This window comes from Lissotriton vulgaris, chromosome 1_1, assembly GCF_964263255.1.
Source record: "Lissotriton vulgaris chromosome 1_1, aLisVul1.2, whole genome shotgun sequence".
NCBI classification, from domain to species: Eukaryota; Metazoa; Chordata; class Amphibia; order Caudata; family Salamandridae; genus Lissotriton; species Lissotriton vulgaris.
Genome location: NC_141685.1, coordinates 146,364,935 through 146,384,677, shown reverse-complemented (window position 1 = coordinate 146,384,677; position 19,743 = coordinate 146,364,935). Strand labels below are relative to the sequence as shown.

The following is a 19,743-nucleotide window of genomic DNA, read 5'->3' as shown; positions in this document are numbered from 1 at the left end:
TCCGAGAGGGGGAAGGGGGAAATTGGATAAATAATAAACAAGAAGAGACTGCTCAGGATCTATTCTGCTGCTTCTCTTGTCTTTCTCTGTTGAAAGGTTGAAGCCTTGAAGTCCTAATGCACCAAAAGAAATAAATAATTACTTCTGCTCCTCCTCTCGCTAAGCTCTACCCTTACTTATAGGTGCTGTCTATTCTTACCTAATATCTCCTGAGACTAGTCCTACTCTTCATTTGGTATATCTTTGTTGTCTTAAAAGACCTTACTTCCAGAGATTTTATACCTGCAATTACACATAGTTAGGTTCTATCTTCTGTTTCTACTAGTCTCTCTATTTTTCTTCTTCTACTCTTACCTTCTCTAGAACCTGATCACTCTCATCTAAGAATTCTTCTCGCTAAATCTCCTGTTTTTAGTGGGTTCTACTAGTTGCACTTTATTATGTATCCTAACTTCTTCTTTTGTCTTTCAGGACTCTTCGTTTTCTCCAACTGAGGTTCTATGGAGACTGACTGGTAAGTATTATTTACTCCATATTACTTGTATTTGCGTACTTCCTTATTTGTAAAGAACATAGTCTCTGTCACAGTTTTTAATATTTCATGCACTTGTCTTCTCAAAAGCACGGGAATTACTTATCTGTCTTTCTGTCTTCTCTCTCTCTCCAACTCTGTAGACACCACACAAACTCCAACTCCTAGACGCTTCAGTGGACGCGAGGTACCTTTGTTCTCTGGGTGCTCACTTGAAATGAAATACTGTGGTACGAACTCTGTCTGGAAAAAACTAGGTGAAGGGAAAGGAAGGTCCGACTTCTAATTCGGACTGAAAGGTAATACGTGACGCAAGGGGGAAGGAAAGAATAAGGGACAAAGTCGGGAGCTGCTGTGAAACACTGCCGTCTCACCTATTTCCTCAGGTGAAGTGTGCATTCGATTTACAGCGTGCGCCTCACTAGGGGCTGACAGCTGTGGAGAAATCAAACAACTAGACCGCTGACTCATCTAGAAAGTCAGAGGCCATCTTGAGATTCCGCTGATGAGTCAGGGAACTCCAGCAAGGACCCCATGCTGAAACCTTAACTTGGGACCAGCAGATCTTAGTCCTCAGGGCACACACAACATGTGTGTGTCCAGTAGCATTGTTGGGAGGCCTGACATTTTAACACTTTACATTTGTGCTGATCATGTCTATAAATTCAGTAATGCCTCTTCCTTTGAAATTGTCAAAGTCAAATGTTAAGTGACACCACTCCCTGTGTCTTTTTTTAAATACCTCAATTCTTTATTGGTTTTTCATATACAATGAGCATATTACAGGGATGGAAGTTTATCGATTCAGCAGAGTCCACGATACTGTGTAAACTAGAACTTGTGAGAAGACATTGAAAACAGGAAAAGCAATACATGAAATAAACCCTTTAGATAGAGGTGCTGTGGCTCAGAAAATCCCACAGATGATCAGGGAAGGAGGATGAGGGAGAACACGAGGGGAAGGGACGTGGGAACAGGAAAAAAAATGTCAGGGTGCCAGGCCCCATGGTCGCCCCCAAAAAGCCAAATCCCACCACGATGGCCATAGCCAGCTAACTCTTTCAATGGTGGGTTAAATCCTGGAATACTGACATTTTGTGAAGCAAGGTCAGATGGGCCATCAATTGCGGTGCCACCCCTAGGTTGGTCATCAAGGTATCCCAAATGGAGCCCCAGTAGCACAAAGCACTGTACAGTCCGCAGGAAATGTAAAATGTTACAGGTGAGTGCGCCACACCTTCAGCACCTCCAGCACTTGGAATCGTCTGCCGTATGTGCTTTATAGATCCACTCGGCGTCCAGTTCCATTGGTGTAGGAACTTGAAATAACGGAATTTCAATCTAGTTTGGTGTTTTTTTACATAAACAACAGTTCTGTCGGGTAAGAACAAGTAATTCAAGCTTTCAAAATTGAATTCACACAATGATTTGTCAAGTTGCAATATTACTTGCTCTGTAAAAGCCAAATGCAAATCCAAAACAACAGGTACGGTATAAACAAATTATTTTATGAATTTAGTTGCATTCATAATTACCCTATATTCAATATGTGCATTACAAATTAGGTATATCTTACAAAACGGCGCATCAGACTAAGGTGGACGTGATATTGAGTGCAGTGATCTATCGTACAGTGGTGATATAAAACCAGTGACTTATATACAAGTGAAGGAAAAGAGGGGGTAGAATGTTGGCCAAAGCGGTATTCAATTGGAGTTATTCCTATGTGCCACTGTAGTTGGCGATTTCTTTGGAATACTCTCTGTTGGTCCAAGGGTTTTTTCTGTCGATGTTTCGACCCTAGTGACCCCCGATTCACGGGTCAGAGCGGGTCTTCATCTGGACTGGGGGGTGGGAAGCAGTGATGTCGCCTGTTGGGTTAATTAATATGGCGTCAGGTAAGGATTTGCACTATCTGTGGGTCAAGAAGAATAGTGGTTCATGTTTCTAGACTCACCTCTGGGGACATAGAGGGGTTCGCAACCATACTTGACTTCTGCTGAATCTCGTAGGCAGTGTGCTCAGATTCGAGTGGAGAATGGATCTATGAAAACATATATGGGCGTACCAATTAGTGATCTATTCACACCTTTTGCATAGCTCAAGGTATTGATTAAGCACTTTGCTTACCCTAATCCAAGGAAGAATCGATCATTCAATTTCTTCTAGTGCGTCTCCTCTGCACATTGAAGAAAAGAAATAGGGGGGAACCTCCATTAGTTCAGTCCACCCATCCCGATATTCGCCGAAGGCGTGCAAACATCTGCTGCTAGAATTCTTTAAAATGATGGCGCTATATTTACTATCAATCCAAAATTACTCTAATGTCTATATTTAGTATGAATCCAAAATTACACTAATGTCCCACTAGCAATTACTTTCAAAGCGCTCATATGTGCTATCATGGCGCTAGGTTTGAGTGGCAAGTTAAACTGTGGAATAATGCCCTCTTTGTGATTACTTTCAAAGTGCATGCAATCACAACACCTTGCGAGAGACACTTTTTCGCCATTGCCCTGTGCATAATTAAATCTTTCTGTACCATCTAGGAAATGCCCTCGTAAAAGTTTAACTGGCAGACAAGGAGTTCACGACTCGGGGATGAGTCATGCGATCATTTTAGGAAAAATGAGGAGAATTACTAAGGCTCCCCTTATGCTAGTCTCTTTCGGCGATCAATCTCTCACCTTTCGTGATGAAAATCCTGCCCTTTATGCTGCAACGATTCGTTTCCTTCTCGTTGACAGCCCAAGGTCGTAATGACTTGATCCTATGCCCTGAGGCTCTCGAAACCAGTCTGTTCTAGTCCGCCAGCCGCGAGGACGTCGTACGTGCATTGCGGGGCCGGTCTCCTAGCAACCAGCTGCAAGCATGCTCATTCAGCGCTGACTGTAGTTATGTCATGGCGCGTTGTGCTTCAGCACTAGTGAATGTAGCTAGTAGTGTTAAAGGCGAGTAATGTGTTGGTATGCTCAAGCTGCTTCTGGCGTAAGAATCTTATAGGTGGTCACGGGTGGTGCAATCAGGTTATTGGTGACAAAACAGTTGTGTATGCAAGAATGGTCACAACACATCTCGTACATATTTCTGATATCGTGAGTTGGTATACACAGAATTTTCTATACAACAGAAGCTCAAGCAGGTCCGACTCAGAAACACCAGTGGAGGGCGCCAAGGATTGCTTTTGCTATACTTTTAGCACTGTATGTTCTCACAAGGACTTTGAAAAACAGCCTTACATGCTAAGAAAAAAGTTTAAAATGCACGGTTAGTCCGGGACATGGGTAGACCAACATTCTAGATATGAAACCCAACCCTTAAATAACCTTAGCTTTATAACTGTTCACCCTTCCAAGGTGCTCACAGCTTTCATAGAAACTCTTTGTACTCGGCTCCTTCATTCCACATCCATCACAGATACCGTTTGTCTACTGTATCATGATCTAACACCCAGTATATAAAGCTGCACTAAATAAGAACCTTAAAAAAGTATTTTTTGAATACGACAAATGTATGTTTACATCCCTCTTGTAGCAAAATACATTCAAGTACTGAACATTTTGTGGCATTTATATGGATTATTAACAAGGGAAGTGCCAGGAAACAGACATATTGTTAGCGTTCCTAAAAAATAATCCATTGGTTCGGTAACAATGACTGAATTAAAAGTTTTTTAGTACAGATTCTATATTACCAGTAGCACTTTTCTTTCCAGCAACACAGGAGAGCTAGTACCATCCCAACCAAAGAAACCTTGTCAGTCCAGGGACACACTGTCAAGTTGGACCCCCTACAACTGCCATCTGTGCCAGACTCGCCCTAATTATGCCGGCTATGCACAGATATTGGTCTTAGGCTCACTGTGCCACAGTATTCAAGCTAGCCTGGCTGATGAGGAGTGATAACTCGAAACTGATCTTAGGATGCTTGTTTCTAGTCCAGGGAGGACCTGCCTTGGCAGCTAGGGCTAGATTGATTTAATGAGGAGCAGGGTCAAGACTGATTTGCATATGGCTGGCCCTAAACTGGGGTGGTATGGTGAACAAAAGAACAATGGATTAAACCCAGATCTCTTGACTGGGGGTCAATGTTTTATTTGTTCCTCATTCCATCCAGCATTTGTGTGTCTTTTGCTTTCTTGCTCTAGGTGAGCCGGGTATGCCCAGATTTGGATCCCGGGCTCACTGTGCCACTGTTTCAAGCTAGCCTGGCTGACGGCGGGTGATACCGCAAAACTGGTCCTAGGATGTTTGTTTCTAGTCCAGGGAGGACCGACCTTGCTTGGCAGTTCGAGATGGACTGTTCCCATGAGGAGCAGGGTCAAGACTACTGTGCATATGGCTGGGTCTAATCTTGGATAGCATTGTGAGAAAAGAAGGATGGATTGAAACCAGATCGCTTAACTGGGGGTGAATGTTTGATTTGTTCCTCATTCCGTCCATCATTTGTGAGTCTTCAGATTTCTTGCCCTAAGTGCTCCTGGTATGGCCAGACATGAGTCCCGGGCTCACTGTGCCACTGAATTGAACCTGACCAGGCTGATGAGTGGGGATATGCCAAAACCATTCTCAGGATGCTCGTTTCTGGTCCAGGGAGGACCTGGTTAGGCAGTTTGGGCTGGACTGTTCCCAATGAGGAGTAGGGTCAATACAGATTTGCATATGGCTGGATCTAAACTGGGATGGCATTATGAGCAAAGGAACAATGGATTTGAATCAGATCTCCTGACTGTGGATGAATGTTTGATTTGTTCTGCATTCCCTCCATCATTTGTGTGTCTTCTGTAGACTCCCTGCAGGCAGCACAAAGTATCTTGATAGTGTAGGGGAGCAATCTCATTCTTTACAATCAGCAGTCAAATACTATAAATTCAAATAATTTTTTGTTTTATTACAGATACAAAAACATACAATTTTGTTACCATGTACAATCTAGTAATTATTATGTACATTCTATAGTGTCATGATTAGTTCCAACTATATATTAGTATGGTGCAATCAATCTCTTTTTAGGTCTCGCTGAGCCAGCGCACATGCGCTGTCAGCGAGACATTTAGAAGCTGGCTTTTAAAAGTGCTACTTTTGCGAGCCATCAGCTTGCTGTCACACGCACAAGCGTGTACGGCGTGCACAGCTGCCATGTGGCTTTCTGTAATGCTCATTAAGCGTTACAGTGCGTGCGTGATTCCCCTTCCCTACCCCCTCCCTCATCAGCTCTTCATTTCCCTTTCACTTTTGCGCCGCGCGGCTGCCTACCCCCTCCCTCTCCCTCCTCGTTAGCTCTTCATTTCCCTTTCACGCCATGCAGCCATGTCACTTTCACGGACAAGCGGCTATTGCTTGTTCCATCTACCATTTTTTCTTCCTCTTCCTAGTTCACCTTGTGTAAATCTCTCTCTGCTCCTTCATTGTTCTCTTCTCCATTTTTTTATGTCTCTCTGGATTCAGCAGAACACTGAGCGTCGGGCTGTTTCCCTTTCCTCTCTGGTATAAACTTTAGAAAGCGCCGGTCTGTCTTTTAGGCGGAGACTGCAGAAAGCAGGGACCTGGGCGTCTGCCAAACGGTAGCGGATGTCCTGTCTGTTCTATGTATAGCGCCCAGAGGCCCAGTCACTTCTGCTTGGTGCATGAACCGCCTCCAGCAAACTCGGAATCAGGCCGCCAGCCTGTAGCGCTGCGAGGGCCGAGTTGGTGCGCTCTTTCTAACTCTTGCTGTGTTAGAATGTATCTACGCTGTCTTTGGAGTTAAAGAACAGCGGTGACCTGTGAAGAGGATCAGTGGAGGTCATGTATGTTCACGTGCACAAAGGCTGCAGCAGAGCGCACTATGCTGGCATCGGTTACAGTTGTGCAGTGCATGGAAGGCAGTCTTCGTGGCACCCTCTCAGAGACCCCACTGAGGTTTGGATAGCGCCTTGCAGTAATAACAGCTGCTCTCTCGGCGCTGCACAAAGCCTCACTACCACGGTGTGTAATGGAAGCTGCAACACTCACTAGATATAGTACCTAGAGGCAGCACACGTACAGCACACTGTATCAGCTGAGCACTCGTGGGAGTGTAGCCATCACCAAGCACTGCGCTGCTGCTGGCTTAGAGGCGCTAGGTGTGTGCCCAGATGTCACTCATCTACACTCTCCCTCTCGTCCTGTCTTCCACTTCCCTTCTCCTCTATTGCAATCCCTTCCCTCTCTCTCCACCCCCATCTCTTGTGCCTCCTCCGGTTCACACTTGCTCCCTCCCCCTTCACGTCTGGGGCCTGATCACAGCTTGAAAATACTCTAAATGAATAGCACCACTTAGCAATGCTTCTGATAAACACAGCTAGGGTGTGTTAACTTGAAATAATTCTACTTTCTATAAGTAGGAACCGGAAAGACGCTGGTTGGCCATAGTGTGTTTAAAATATCACTACCAGCAATGCAGCCTTGCGATTATCTTTAATGTGGGTGATGGATTTTAGCATTCTTTTTCTTTATTTTTTGTCAAGGGGGAACAATTGCTAGCAACATTTTAGATTTCCAGAACTCATTACACGCGTGGGATTTTGTGATTTCCTCCTCTAAAAACGTACTTGTTGAAGTGTGCTGTGCTTTATGAGGGAAGTTTGGCCTTGAATGTAAAATTTGACTATGTAGGCATGACAGAAGCCTGAAGGCAGGCTGGCTCTCTGAAGTACAACATACTGTAAACACAAGTAAACAGATAATGTCAGATGCAATGAGTCCGTACCACGAAGCTGTGCATGAACCCCATTACACCCAAACTCCAGCCTCTGGCAAACATAGCACTGACATATCATGTTCGCTGCCGCATTTCTGTTTATCCAGGATGTGCATTTATGTTAAATGGATGTTTATAATACTTAATAATCCGTGGGTTTCAGTAATCAATTAATTGCATCCAATTGCATAGCCAATAGGTCTCGCCTTTGCGACCTTATACGTGTTTAGATATGCAGCACAATATCCTTAGTGCAACAACATCAACTGTTGCGTGGCTAAACACTTATAAGGTCCCAAAGGCAAGACCTATTGGCTATGCCAATGCTTCCTTTTAGAACAATCATTTCAAAATGCAGCTCCATCAGCCGTCTGCCATCTACCATTGTCACCCACAAATGTACAATAGTGATTTTGTTCACTTTGTGCTTGGCCTTGCTATCAGACATTGGGAGGCTCTGTGACTTTTGTTAATGATCCGTCACTCTTCTGCAGAGAAGCCCTGTGCTCAGCCCGGCAATCACACAGCATGTGGATTGGAGACTTCGTTAATAATTCATCTATGGTGAACAGAAGTCTGCCTGGCTATCACACAGCTGCAGCAGCTTTGTGACCTTCATTTTTGATCCGGCACTCTTCTGAAGTGAAGTACTCGGTCTGGCTATCACACAGCTATAGCTCCGTGACCTTCAGTATTGATCCTGCACTCTTCTGAAGTGTGCTCGGCCTGGCGATCACACAGCTGCAGCTCTGTGACCTTCATTACTGGTCCTGCACTCTTCTATAGTGAAGTACTCGGTCTGGCTATCACACAGCTATAGCTCCGTGACCTTCATTATTGATCCTGCACTCTTCTGAAGTGAAGTACTCGGTCTGGCTATCACACAGCTATAGCTCCGTGACCTTCAGTATTGATCCTGCACTCTTCTGAAGTGTGCTCGGCCTGGCTATCACACAGCTGCAGCTCTGAGACCATCATTATTGATCCTGCACTCTTCTGAAGTGTGCCCGGCCTGGCTATCACACAGCTGCAGCTCCGTGACCTTCATTATTGATCCTGCACTCTTCTGAAGTGTGCCCGGCCTGGCTATCACACAGCTGCAGCTCTGAGACCATCATTATTGATCCTGCACTCTTCTGAAGTGTGCTCGGCCTGGCTGTCACACAGCAGCAGCTCTGCGACCTTCATTACTGATCCTGCACTCTCCTGAAGTTTGATCGGCCTGGCTATCACACAGCTGCTACTTCCTTATTGATCCTGCACTCTTCTGAAATAAAGCTGCGTGCACGGCCTGCCTCTCACAGGGCTGCTCCTCTACGACCTTCATAATTATGTTTTTGATAAATCTTTTTTATTGAGAGAAACAATGAAAAACAATATAAAAAGAATACAAAAACATAAAAAGAGAGCAGTTGTCAAGATAGTCGAATCACACGAAATAAACACAAGGTACCTATAATCAATATAATAGAAAGAAGCGTCACTGATAATATTTCGGTCACATACTGGTATTAAACCTTAAAGTGTCTCGTTATCAATATTAAATGTGGAACCATCACCAAAGGGAGTGCGCAGAAGACCTCTGCTTTCGTTCCCGGGGCCCCATATTTTTGTCCATTTACCTGGGCATCCCCTGCTCTCTTATACCACTCTTTCAGCCTGCATGCACCAGTCCATGTCGGCCGCACAGTCCCTGTTTTGGGGCACCATTGGAGGAATGGTTCTGGCTATGTTGAGTTTTGCTATTAGAGAGCCCAGCGAAACCCATTTTTGTTCAGTTCGAGAGAGGTCAGTGGCGTCCCAAATGTTTAGGAGACAAAGTCAAAGAGAGGTTTCTATAGGTTTATGGCATATTTGGGACATGGTGGACAAAATCGCACTCCAGTACTGTTGAAGAACAGGACAGTCCCACCACTGGTGTAAGAAGGTGCCTGTGGAACCGCAGCCTCGGGGACAGAATGGGGAATCAGAGAGACCCATTTCAACAAGTACTGCGCAGTTATAGGCCCTGTGAAGTATTTTAAGCTGTATGAGCTTGAAGCGGGAACAGACAGCCACCTCCCGAGGAGAAGTCCGGGCCTCCCTCCAATCTTCGTCACATAAGTCTCCCACTTCATAGCACCATTTTGTGTGTAGTTTGTCGAGAGTCTCCGGTGAATTTTTTAAGTATTTTACGGTAGGTCGGGGCGATGGCCTTATCCGGGACATAATCGTCTAGAAGCCTTTCTTCCAGAGGCGAGGAGACAGGTAGATCGGAGCCCTTGGGAATTGCCTTACACAATGCACTACATGCCTGAAGATAACAAAACGTTTCCCTCTCAAGCAGTTGGTATTTCAATTGTAGCTCGCCGAGTGTATCCACCGCATCTTTTGCTCACAGGTCCCCAACCGTGGACAGACCAATCAAATCCCATTTTTCAAACCCTGGATGACTCGAGAGCATACCCAATTGGCATGATTCCAGCAATTAAGTTAGCTGCATAATTTTCCCCTTCCAACCCAGTGTGGCGGTTGCCGCATGCCAGGTCGAAACTGTGGTAGAGTTTGGAGTATATGTTGGGTAGATGTCCGAGCCCTCCATACAATGCTCGTAGGTAATTGCCCGCAGATATATTACGCCTGTCCATCCTGTATGCTGGATCCATAAGAGGACGGTGGGCCCAGTGATTGAGGACCACTAATTGTGAGGCCTAGTAATGTTCTTTAATCGCCGGGAGAGCAATACCCCATCATACCAACTTTGTGTAAGTTTGGTCAGGGCACTTCGGGCGTGCTGCCATTCCATAGTAGCGAGCGGACCTCAGAATCAACCGTCTGGAAGTAGAGGGCAGGGACGGGATATGGCGTGTTCTGCAGGGCATTAAGGAAACAGGGGAGTGCCTTCATTTTAAAAAGGGCAGCTCTATCCAATAGAGTAAGGGGCAGTGTCTTCCAGTGCTGCACGTCAGCCTGGAGGCGATGCAGGGGAGGCAGGAGATTCTTCTGATAGAAAACGTCATCGTTCCTCGTGACATAAATGCCCAGATAGCGGAAACCGCCCATGATTATATCGGCGCTGCAGCCCGGGGGAAGACTTGGGGGCTCTCCACTGAGGACATACATCAATGACTTGTCCCAGTTATTTATATAACCCGAGTACTCACGAAAGAGGGCAAGATTATGCAATAACCTGTGAATTGAGGATCGAGGGTTGACCAGGTACAGGAGAATATCATCGGCGTAAAAGGAGATCCTACCCGACCTGACCAGAGACGAGTTGTTGCCTGGGTTTTTCGTAGCCAAGCGTAGGACCAGGTTTCTTTGAGATTTTAACTTTTTTTTCGCTAATGAAATGCGAGGTTGTGTTATGTGCTGACGAGTACGGCTCGTAGACGGAAATTCGGACTATAATCATCATTTGTTCTTCAGGTGTGAAAAAACCATTTAGGAAATTTAATAACAAAGTGGACCTTTGAATTAGGAAAAGACAAATTGTGAACAACCAAGTATAATGAGTTATTAAAAATATATGTTTATTTGCACCAACCGTTTATCAAAAAAGTATTTGCAATGCAATTGCGAAGGAGATGATCAATATTCAGCACATAGTTGGTACATGGTCCCTATTGAAGATATACAGGCATACTTCCACATTCATCCAGTGCCTATTTCTATATAGATGCACTGTCTAATTTTTAACCTAATTGTATAAGAATTGCTACATCGTAAGGACAGACCAAAAGAGTAACATCAATTCAATTGTTCTCACATAGTTTCACAGTTAATACGTAATCATAATTTTCATGGATGAAGAATTTCGTGTCCTCATTTGTTCTACATCAGAGCTTCTGAGGGAAACGTCATGCACTGTGAGGGTTAACCCAGAGAGCTGAAGCTCACATTCTCCTGCTTCAGAGGTAAATGCCATGCACTGCGAGGGTTAACCCGGAGAGCTGCAGCTCACATTCTCCTGCTACAGAGGTAAATGCCATGCACTGCGAGGGTTAACCCAGAGAGCTGCAGCCCACATTCTCCTGCTTTCACTTCTTCTTTTCTACACAGTTCTCTGGCCGCTGTCACAGAACCAATAATGATGCATAAAATGACCAAAACCACAGCAAGCTCTGAAGAATCGTCAGTTTGTGCTTGTTAAATTGTTTTGAGTGTGTTAGGTTTATATGTTTTACTACTAATCTCTAAAATTAGGTTGAAAATACCCTTGTTAGTCCAAGCATTGTTCATGGTGTTGATTTTATAGGTAGCATGGTCAGGTGTGCTTGGATTTCTTTAGTTAAAACTCTCACAGAATAAAAACCAACAATGTTTCTTTACTTTTAGTTCACATTGTGCTAGTCTCCCAATGGGTTTCATGATATTTCATGTTTTTCCTAGCTATACGGAAATAAACAATAGCAGAGAATAGACACTTTCATTGATGGTGATGGTGGAGTGCTCGCTGATTTATTTTTAGGTTTGAAGATTGACAAAAGCTTTTTGCACGTTCACTGCCAATATATGTCTTTTCTCCTGTGTGTCTTCGCTGATGAATCTCTAATATTGAATAATCACGTAAGCTACTTCCACATTCCCTGCAATGGTATGGTTTTTCTCCAGTGTGGGTTTGCTGATGTCCATGTAGGACTGATAAGTGACAAAATCTCTTCCCACATTCATTGCACTGGTATGGTTTTGCCCCTGTGTGTGTTTGTTGATGATACATTAATCCTAAAGAGGAACTAAAACTACTTCTACATTCACTGCACTTGAATGGTTTTGTTGTGGAGATTCTGCAACTACAGAACTATGCACAAGAAAATAGGCATTTAGTGCAAGATTGGTTGTACCGCACTTACACCTAAGAACCCACAATCCCTAGACCGACTAGCTATAGTGTCTCATTAGTTCCCCAGACCTTTCAAAGATACCTAATGCTTAGACAAACCCAGAACACGGACCTCCCGATCTTTCAGTTGCAGTAGCAATGCATTGCACACCCTTTTGCTCACTCACCCATGCTTGTCCACACCAAATAATGCAGAGTCTATGTAAAGTTTAAAACGTTTATTTTTCAACTAACAAACTGTGCGTTGTTCAATAATGCAGTAAATGAGCTATCACCAGCAGAATAATACATAAGATAAAACCAATGATCAAAGTTACAATACCATTAAATAAGAAGGGGGAAATCATTCTGATTGACCAGTGGATATTACGGCTATAGCGCCTAGACCACCCTCCCCTGGTAGGAATATGTATATTATATAAAAGAAGATCTCTGGGCCAATTTTGGGGAAACCCTCAGCATAGAATGTAGGAGTAAGGTTACATCATAGGCTCAGCAAGGCTCTAGTTCGTAGAAGGAAATCTTCTGTCTGTCTTGAGGAAGCTGCTGCGTGTTAGTATAATGCAAGCATTTCTCAATCCAAGAAGTGCCTAATATTATGTCTAGGTAGTAAGGACTAACCAGAAATGGAAAGCACAGTGGCTTGATTTTCGAACTTGTACGCTGAGAGCAAACTATAACAATATAAGCTCATGTGGGCAGAAAGGCGTCTTGCACAAGAAGATACAGTGTTGTGTGCAAAAATAAAAATACACGCAGTTAAAATAGTTGCTAACTGAGGCTAACTTTAGCAAAGAATAGCGTGGCAGTAGGGGCCATACTACAGTTTTTCCCCAGTGTGTGCTCGCTGATGCCGTTTTAGGTTTGATAAATCACAAAATCTCTTCCTACATTCATTGCACTGGAATGGTTTTTCCCCAGTGTCTGTTTTCTGATGCTGTTTTAGGTTTGATAAGTGACAAAATCTATTCCCACATTCACTGCAATGGTATGGTTTTTCTCCAGTGTGTGTTCGCTGATGACTCCTTAATGTTGAAGAGTAACTTAAACTACTTCCACATTCACTGCAATGATATGGTTTTTCCCTAGTGTGTGTTCGCTGATGTATATGTAGGACTGATAAGCAACAAAATCTCTTCCCACATTCATTGCACTTGAATGGTTTTTCCCCAGTGTGTGTTTTCTGATGCCGCTTTAGGTGCGACAATTTATAAAAACTCTTCAGACATTCACTGCAATGATATGGTTTTTCCCCTGTGTGTGTTTGTTGATGATACTTTAATCCTGAAGAAGATCTAAAACTACTTCCACATTCACTGCAGTAGTATGGTTTTTCCCCTGTGTGTGTTCTCTGATGGAGTTTTAGGTATGATAATTGACTAAAGTGCTTCCCACATTCACTGCAATGGTATGGTTTTTACCCAGTGTGTGCTCGCTGATGTATATGTAGGACTGATAAGCGAAAAAATCTCTTCCCACATTCATTGCACTGGAATGGTTTTTCCCCAGTGTGTGTTTTCTGATGCTGTGTTAGGTACCATAATTTAGGAAAGCTCTTCACACATTCACTGCAATGATATGGTTTTTCCCCTGTGTGTTCGTTGATGAACCCTTAATGTTGATGAGTCACTAAAACTACTTCCACATTCACTGCAATGATATGGTTTTTCCCCTGTGTGTGTTCTCTGATGGAGATTTAGGTATGATAATTGACTAAAGCGCTTCCCACATTCACTGCAATGGTATGGTTTTTCCCCAGTGTGAGCTCGCTGATGCCGTTTTAGGTTTGATAAATCACAAAATCTCTTCCCACATTCATTGCACTGGAATGGTTTTTCCCCAGTGTGTGTTTTCTGATGCTGTTTTAGGTTTGATAAGTGACAAAATCTCTTGCCACATTCACTGCAATGGTATGGTTTTTCTCCAGTGTGTGTTCGCTGATGACTCCTTAATGTTGAAGATTCACTAAAACTACTTCCACATTCACTGCAATGGTATGGTTTTTCTCCAGTCTGTGTTCGCTGATGAATCATTAATGTTGAAGAGTAACTAAAACTACTTCCACATTCACTGCAATGATATGGTTTTTCCCCAGTGTGTGTTCGCTGATGTATATGTAGAACTGATAAGCGACAAAATCTCTTCCCACATTCATTGCACTGGAATGGTTTTTCCCCAGTGTGTGTTTTCTGATGCCGCTTTAGGTGCGACAATTCATGAAAACTCTTCAGACATTCACTGCAATGATAGGGTTTTTCCCCTGTGTGTGTTTGTTGATGATACTTCAATCCCGAAGAAGATCTAAAACTACTTCCACATTCACTGCAGTGGTAGGGTTTTTCCCCTGTGTGTGTTTTCTGATGGAGTTTTAGGAAAGATAATTGACTAAAGCTCTTCCCACATTCACTGCAATGGTATGGTTTTTCCCCAGTGTGTGCTCGCTGATGTATATGTAGGACTGATAAGCGAAAAAATCTCTTCCCACATTCATTGCACTGGAATGGTTTTTCCCCAGTGTGTGTTTTCTGATGCTGCATTAGGTACCATAATTTAGGAAAGCTCTTCACACATTCACTGCAATGATATGGTTTTTCTCCTGTGTGTGTTTGCTGATGCTGTTTTAGGAGAGATAATCGAGTAAAGCTCTTCAGACATTCACTGCAAGGATATGGTTTTTCTCCAGTGTGTGTTTGCTGATGAATCATTAATGTTGAAGAGTAACTAAAACTACTTCCACATTCACTGCAATGATATGGTTTTCCCCCAGTGTGTGTTCGCTGATGTATATGTAGGACTGATAAGCGACAAAATCTCTTCCCACATTCATTGCACTGGAATGGTTTTTCCCCAGTGTGTGTTCTCTGATGCCGTTTTAAGTGGGATAAATATATAAAGCTCTTCCCACATTCATTGCACTTGAATGGTTTTACTCCAGTGTGTGTTCGCTGATGACTCATGAGTTTAGATAATTCCGTAAAACTACTTCCACATTCACTGCAATATGTTTTTTCCCCTGTGTGTGTTCGCTGCTGTTTTTTAGGCATGATAATTGACTAAAGCTCTTCAGACATTCATTGCATTTGTATGGCTTTTTCCCTGTGTGTTTTATCGGATGCAGTTTTAGGCTTGGTAAATATACTCTGTGTAGTATATAGCAGAACCCCCATTTCTTTTAACTTTCAGTTAACTGTGCTTTTTGCTGGTTGCTGTGGAATGGCCTGAGGGAGTTTACAATACACCTCTAGCACTGAATGGTGGTCTGATATCACTTTAGGAAGCAGAGTACTGCTGTAACCAACTCATGATCAGAGCTGGTATTGGACATGTTTACACAAGAAGTGGTTGATCAGTGTTTCCTTAATTTTCTAGAGGTCCTTTCTCCATCTTGAGGCACAGAGGTGCACAGCTGATACTCGTAGAACCACCGAATTTCCCTTGACGGTACTTCCAAGATCTGTCAGTTTATGTTCAGGTACCGCTCTCTCTGTCAGCACTTATGTTTTCCTTAATACTGGAACTCAATATTTCAGACTTTGCTTTTGCAGATTTACAGTATCATCTTCATTATTCTTAAACATTTTGTACAATCGAGGATTGTTTTCTGTTGGATGTAAAGAGATTTAAATTACTTAAATGAAAAATACAGGAATGTGCATACACAATTTTTAATTGATTGAAAAACCATCTAGTTTATTACTATTGTTGAAAATTATGATGGCATATTTAACCATACACAGATATTTGCATACAAGTTCTTTAGAACAGGTCACAATCTTATTTATTTCAACAAAGGTGTTCATAGAGTAACTTTGCAAAAAAAGGGCACTCACACAGCACACATATGGCTGAGATACCCGCCACCCCCTCTCGACACAATCCCCAAGGATGGGAAACCGGAAACCGTACTGAACTTTTGGAAGGCGGGAGGGAGTGACCCTCCCGGCCGTATTTATTAAAATATGAAACAAAATCAAAACATTAAAAATAACAGTTTCATATTATGTACAATTTCATTTCCACATTACGATGTTTGGCTAACCTTAACATATTTCTAATACAAAGGTTCTCCTAGCCGAACTAACATCCTACAAAACATTTTAACTTGAAATTGTACATCCTAACGTTAAGGGCCAACGGCAAGGTCGTAACCGGTGTCAGATCCCTAATCCAGAATTACCCCCCCCACTTGCGAGGGGCGACCGCACAGAGGCTGTACCTCATGTGCATCTACCAATTTCCCTTGACTTGACGGGGGCCCCAATGAACTCGACGCCATTTAATGGTCGTCCGAGGACTCGTGTGAGGTGTCTAGAAGGTAGCGTAAACCCCCTCCCCACCCCACACAACTTACCACATCTGCCGTCGCAGGTGTCCTGGCCCCGGGAAATTCCCAGGAGGGGCCCGTAGCCCCTCCTATCCAGGAAGGGGCCTTGACCGCCTTCCCTTTCCTTTCGGCGGCCCATCCTTAGAAGGCACCGCCTCCCCGTTGAGGGGCCAATGGCCACCTCCCCCGGGCGCTCCCATCCGTAATGGGTGACGCCCCCCCCATAGGGATCTTCCAATTACTGCTCACCGATCATGACCTTACCGCCCGACCAAAATAAATACGACAATTAACTAGAATTACTAAAATTAAAAAAAACCATAACTGCTTCACGTATGATTACTGGTCAACACTAGTGCAAAATACTTTATTCGAAAAAACATACTGAAAAGAACCAGTCACTTTATTGCATACTCAAATAACACTTCAATCGTAACAACCTGTAAGAAATAGAGTTACCACATCAAAACTTTATTTCAAAAACCACTTGCTGTCTTCAGGGGCTGGTGGGTGGGTCAAAATTGGCTCTTCGTTCCGTCTCGAGCTCACGTGCAGCGGGGAGGTGCAGCTTCAGAGCACCGGAACAAGAGGATGCTTTCTTGGCTTGTTGCTCCTTTTATCCATCTTCGGGCGGGCGTAAACCCGCCTCCGCCCGCCTCCGGGGGGCGTGGCTGGCGGCTTCAGTGCCTAGGACAACCCACTCCAGGGCGGGAAAAAGCGCGCCCCGGCTACGCCGCTTCGGGCATACCAGCCAAGACTCGCCTCCCGCCCAAGATGGCCTCCCGGGGGGATCGGGGTACTCCACCATACGTTCGGGGGGACCGAGTGGTCGCCCCTTTCCATATGGCTGAGATACCCGCCACCCCCTCTCGACACAATCCCCAAGGATGGGAAACCGGAAACCGTACTGAACTTTTGGAAGGCGGGAGGGAGTGACCCTCCCGGCCGTATTTATTAAAATATGAAACAAAATCAAAACATTAAAAATAACAGTTTCATATTATGTACAATTTCATTTCCACATTACAATGTTTGGCTAACCTTAACATATTTCTAATACAAAGGTTCTCCTAGCCGAACTAACATCCTACAAAACATTTTAACTTGAAATTGTACATCCTAACGTTAAGGGCCAACGGCAAGGTCGTAACCGGTGTCAGATCCCTAATCCAGAATTACCCCCCCCACTTGCGAGGGGCGACCGCACAGAGGCTGTACCTCATGTGCATCTACCAATTTCCCTTGACTTGACGGGGGCCCCAATGAACTCGACGCCATTTAATGGTCGTCCGAGGACTCGTGTGAGGTGTCTAGAAGGTAGCGTAAACCCCCCTCCCCACCCCACACAACTTACCACATCTGCCGTCGCAGGTGTCCTGGCCCCGGGAAATTCCCAGGAGGGGCCCGTAGCCCCTCCTATCCAGGAAGGGGCCTTGACCGCCTTCCCTTTCCTTTCGGCGGCCCATCCTTAGAAGGGACCGCCTCCCCGTTGAGGGGCCAATGGCCACCTCCCCCGGGCGCTCTCATCCGTAATGGGTGACGCCCCCCCCATAGGGATCTTCCAATTACTGCTCACCGATCATGACCTTACCGCCACAGGCCGGATAGTTGACCGGCTATCCGGACCCCCCACAAAAACTCCTGCCTAAAGGTCATGCTTTAAACTCTTTAGCCAAGCTATGAGGTCTCCTATGAGTAACTCATTCCCCACCCGGGACAAATGGACCCCATCACCCAAATACATACTGTCCCCCTTGATACAACCATGAGGAATACAATGCAGTGCACTTGAACGAAACAATCTACCCAATTTGTTATTCACTTTCTTCACAGAATGATTTAAAGCAGAAACCGAATTCGCCCCCGCCACACTCTACGTGGAATCATATGGGACCATGCAATTGTGCACCCTGGAACCCTTCTCGCCAACCAACTTACTGTGGAAAGTATCGCCTCGAGAAGAAGTCGTCTACCAGTGGTCACCAAATCGTTGCCCCCAAGATGGACTATGATTATAGATGGCGGTGACCTCGTCCGCCCTAACAACCCTTCGAAAAAGGATTGAAACTGGTCAATACAGAGCCCGCCCCTTCCGTAGAAGGTCACCCTGTACCCGTATTCCCCAGCCATGTGAATCATGTCACCTGCTTTGAATACGTCCGCGGCACGCCTCACGTATGAGTGGCCCACGACCCACACCACTTTTTCCGCAGCCGGTGATGTTTGACCGCTGGTTCCCAGGTGTCGGGTCGACTGCACAGTCCGCCCCGCCTCGTAAGCTTGCGAAACTGTAAACCAAACAAAAACAAGAAGCGTGAGCACATGATAGCAGCTTCACAACATGTGCAACCGCACATACCTTTTGTAACAATTCGAGGACCAACGCCCCAAACATTTCACTTTTTCTACACTCAGACCCCTGGCTGTAGCCTCAGTAGCAGCCCCTATCCGAAAGGAATGGGTCCCAAACTCGCCGGGGTTCAAGCCCGCGGCCGAAATTGCCATTGCAAGCACCCGCTGGAACTGAAACCTCGTCAGTGGGGTGGCATCAGCGTGCCTCAACAAGGTCCCCCCCCATGATGACGCCCTCTGCGCTAAATATTCCTCTACGCAAACAACAGGGCACATGGGAGATCCGGGAATCCGATGTATGACTACACAATCCCCTATCGCACCCTGATCGGCCTTGGACCTGACAAACGAGACAGTCATCGTCTCCCTCTTTACCTGAATGTGCTCTCGGCACAGTCCCCCCACCGTATCCCGCTTGTTCTTCGCCACCAGTTCGCTTACCCGCATTGCCCCATGGAATGCTAACGCAAAGGCGGCCCGGAATAACACTGTTTCATACTGGGATGAACATGTCGCAGGGAGTACGGATAATAACAGGGCCAACCTATCCAGACCTATCGGGTGCCTCTCATCTACTCTGCGACCCTCAAGGCGTTGCCACCCACGTAGCGCTTTCTGCACCACGAAAGACGCTGTCGGGTCCTGGATCCCATGAGCCCTTGCCATAAAGGAAATGGCGGCCCGATGCCTCTGGGCCGTAGCTACGGATTTGCCTGCCTGATGTAAAGACAGCAAGAATTTTACGACAAGCTCTTCCTGGCCCCAAAGCTCCCCCCTAGCAGAACCCAAAAAGGACCAATAAGAACGGAACGCCCCTTCATATGCCTTCCTTGTCCTGGGTGCTAAACTCTCTCCCACGAGGTTTTGTAGTTCGGGGCACCGAGATACCAGAGAGCTTCGGGAAAGGGTGCCGCTACCGGGTCCGCTGTGGGCAGAAAACCCCAGAAGGCCCGCATACGGAAACGAGAAAGCGCATCAGCCGCTTGGTTCAGT

General features: G+C 45.0%; 1 pseudogene across 1 annotated transcript in view; it reads right to left on the bottom strand.

Annotated features, from left to right (window-relative positions):
• Nucleotides 1-12,277: 12,277 nt before the first annotated feature.
• The window catches only part of LOC147737859 (uncharacterized), a 52,062-nt pseudogene continuing 44,596 nt past the window's right edge, over nt 12,278-19,743 (bottom strand). Inside the window, exon 3 of the transcript XR_015303097.1 lies at nt 12,278-15,675. The product of XR_015303097.1 is annotated as an uncharacterized LOC147737859 (transcript). The remainder of the gene's footprint in view (nt 15,676-19,743) is intronic.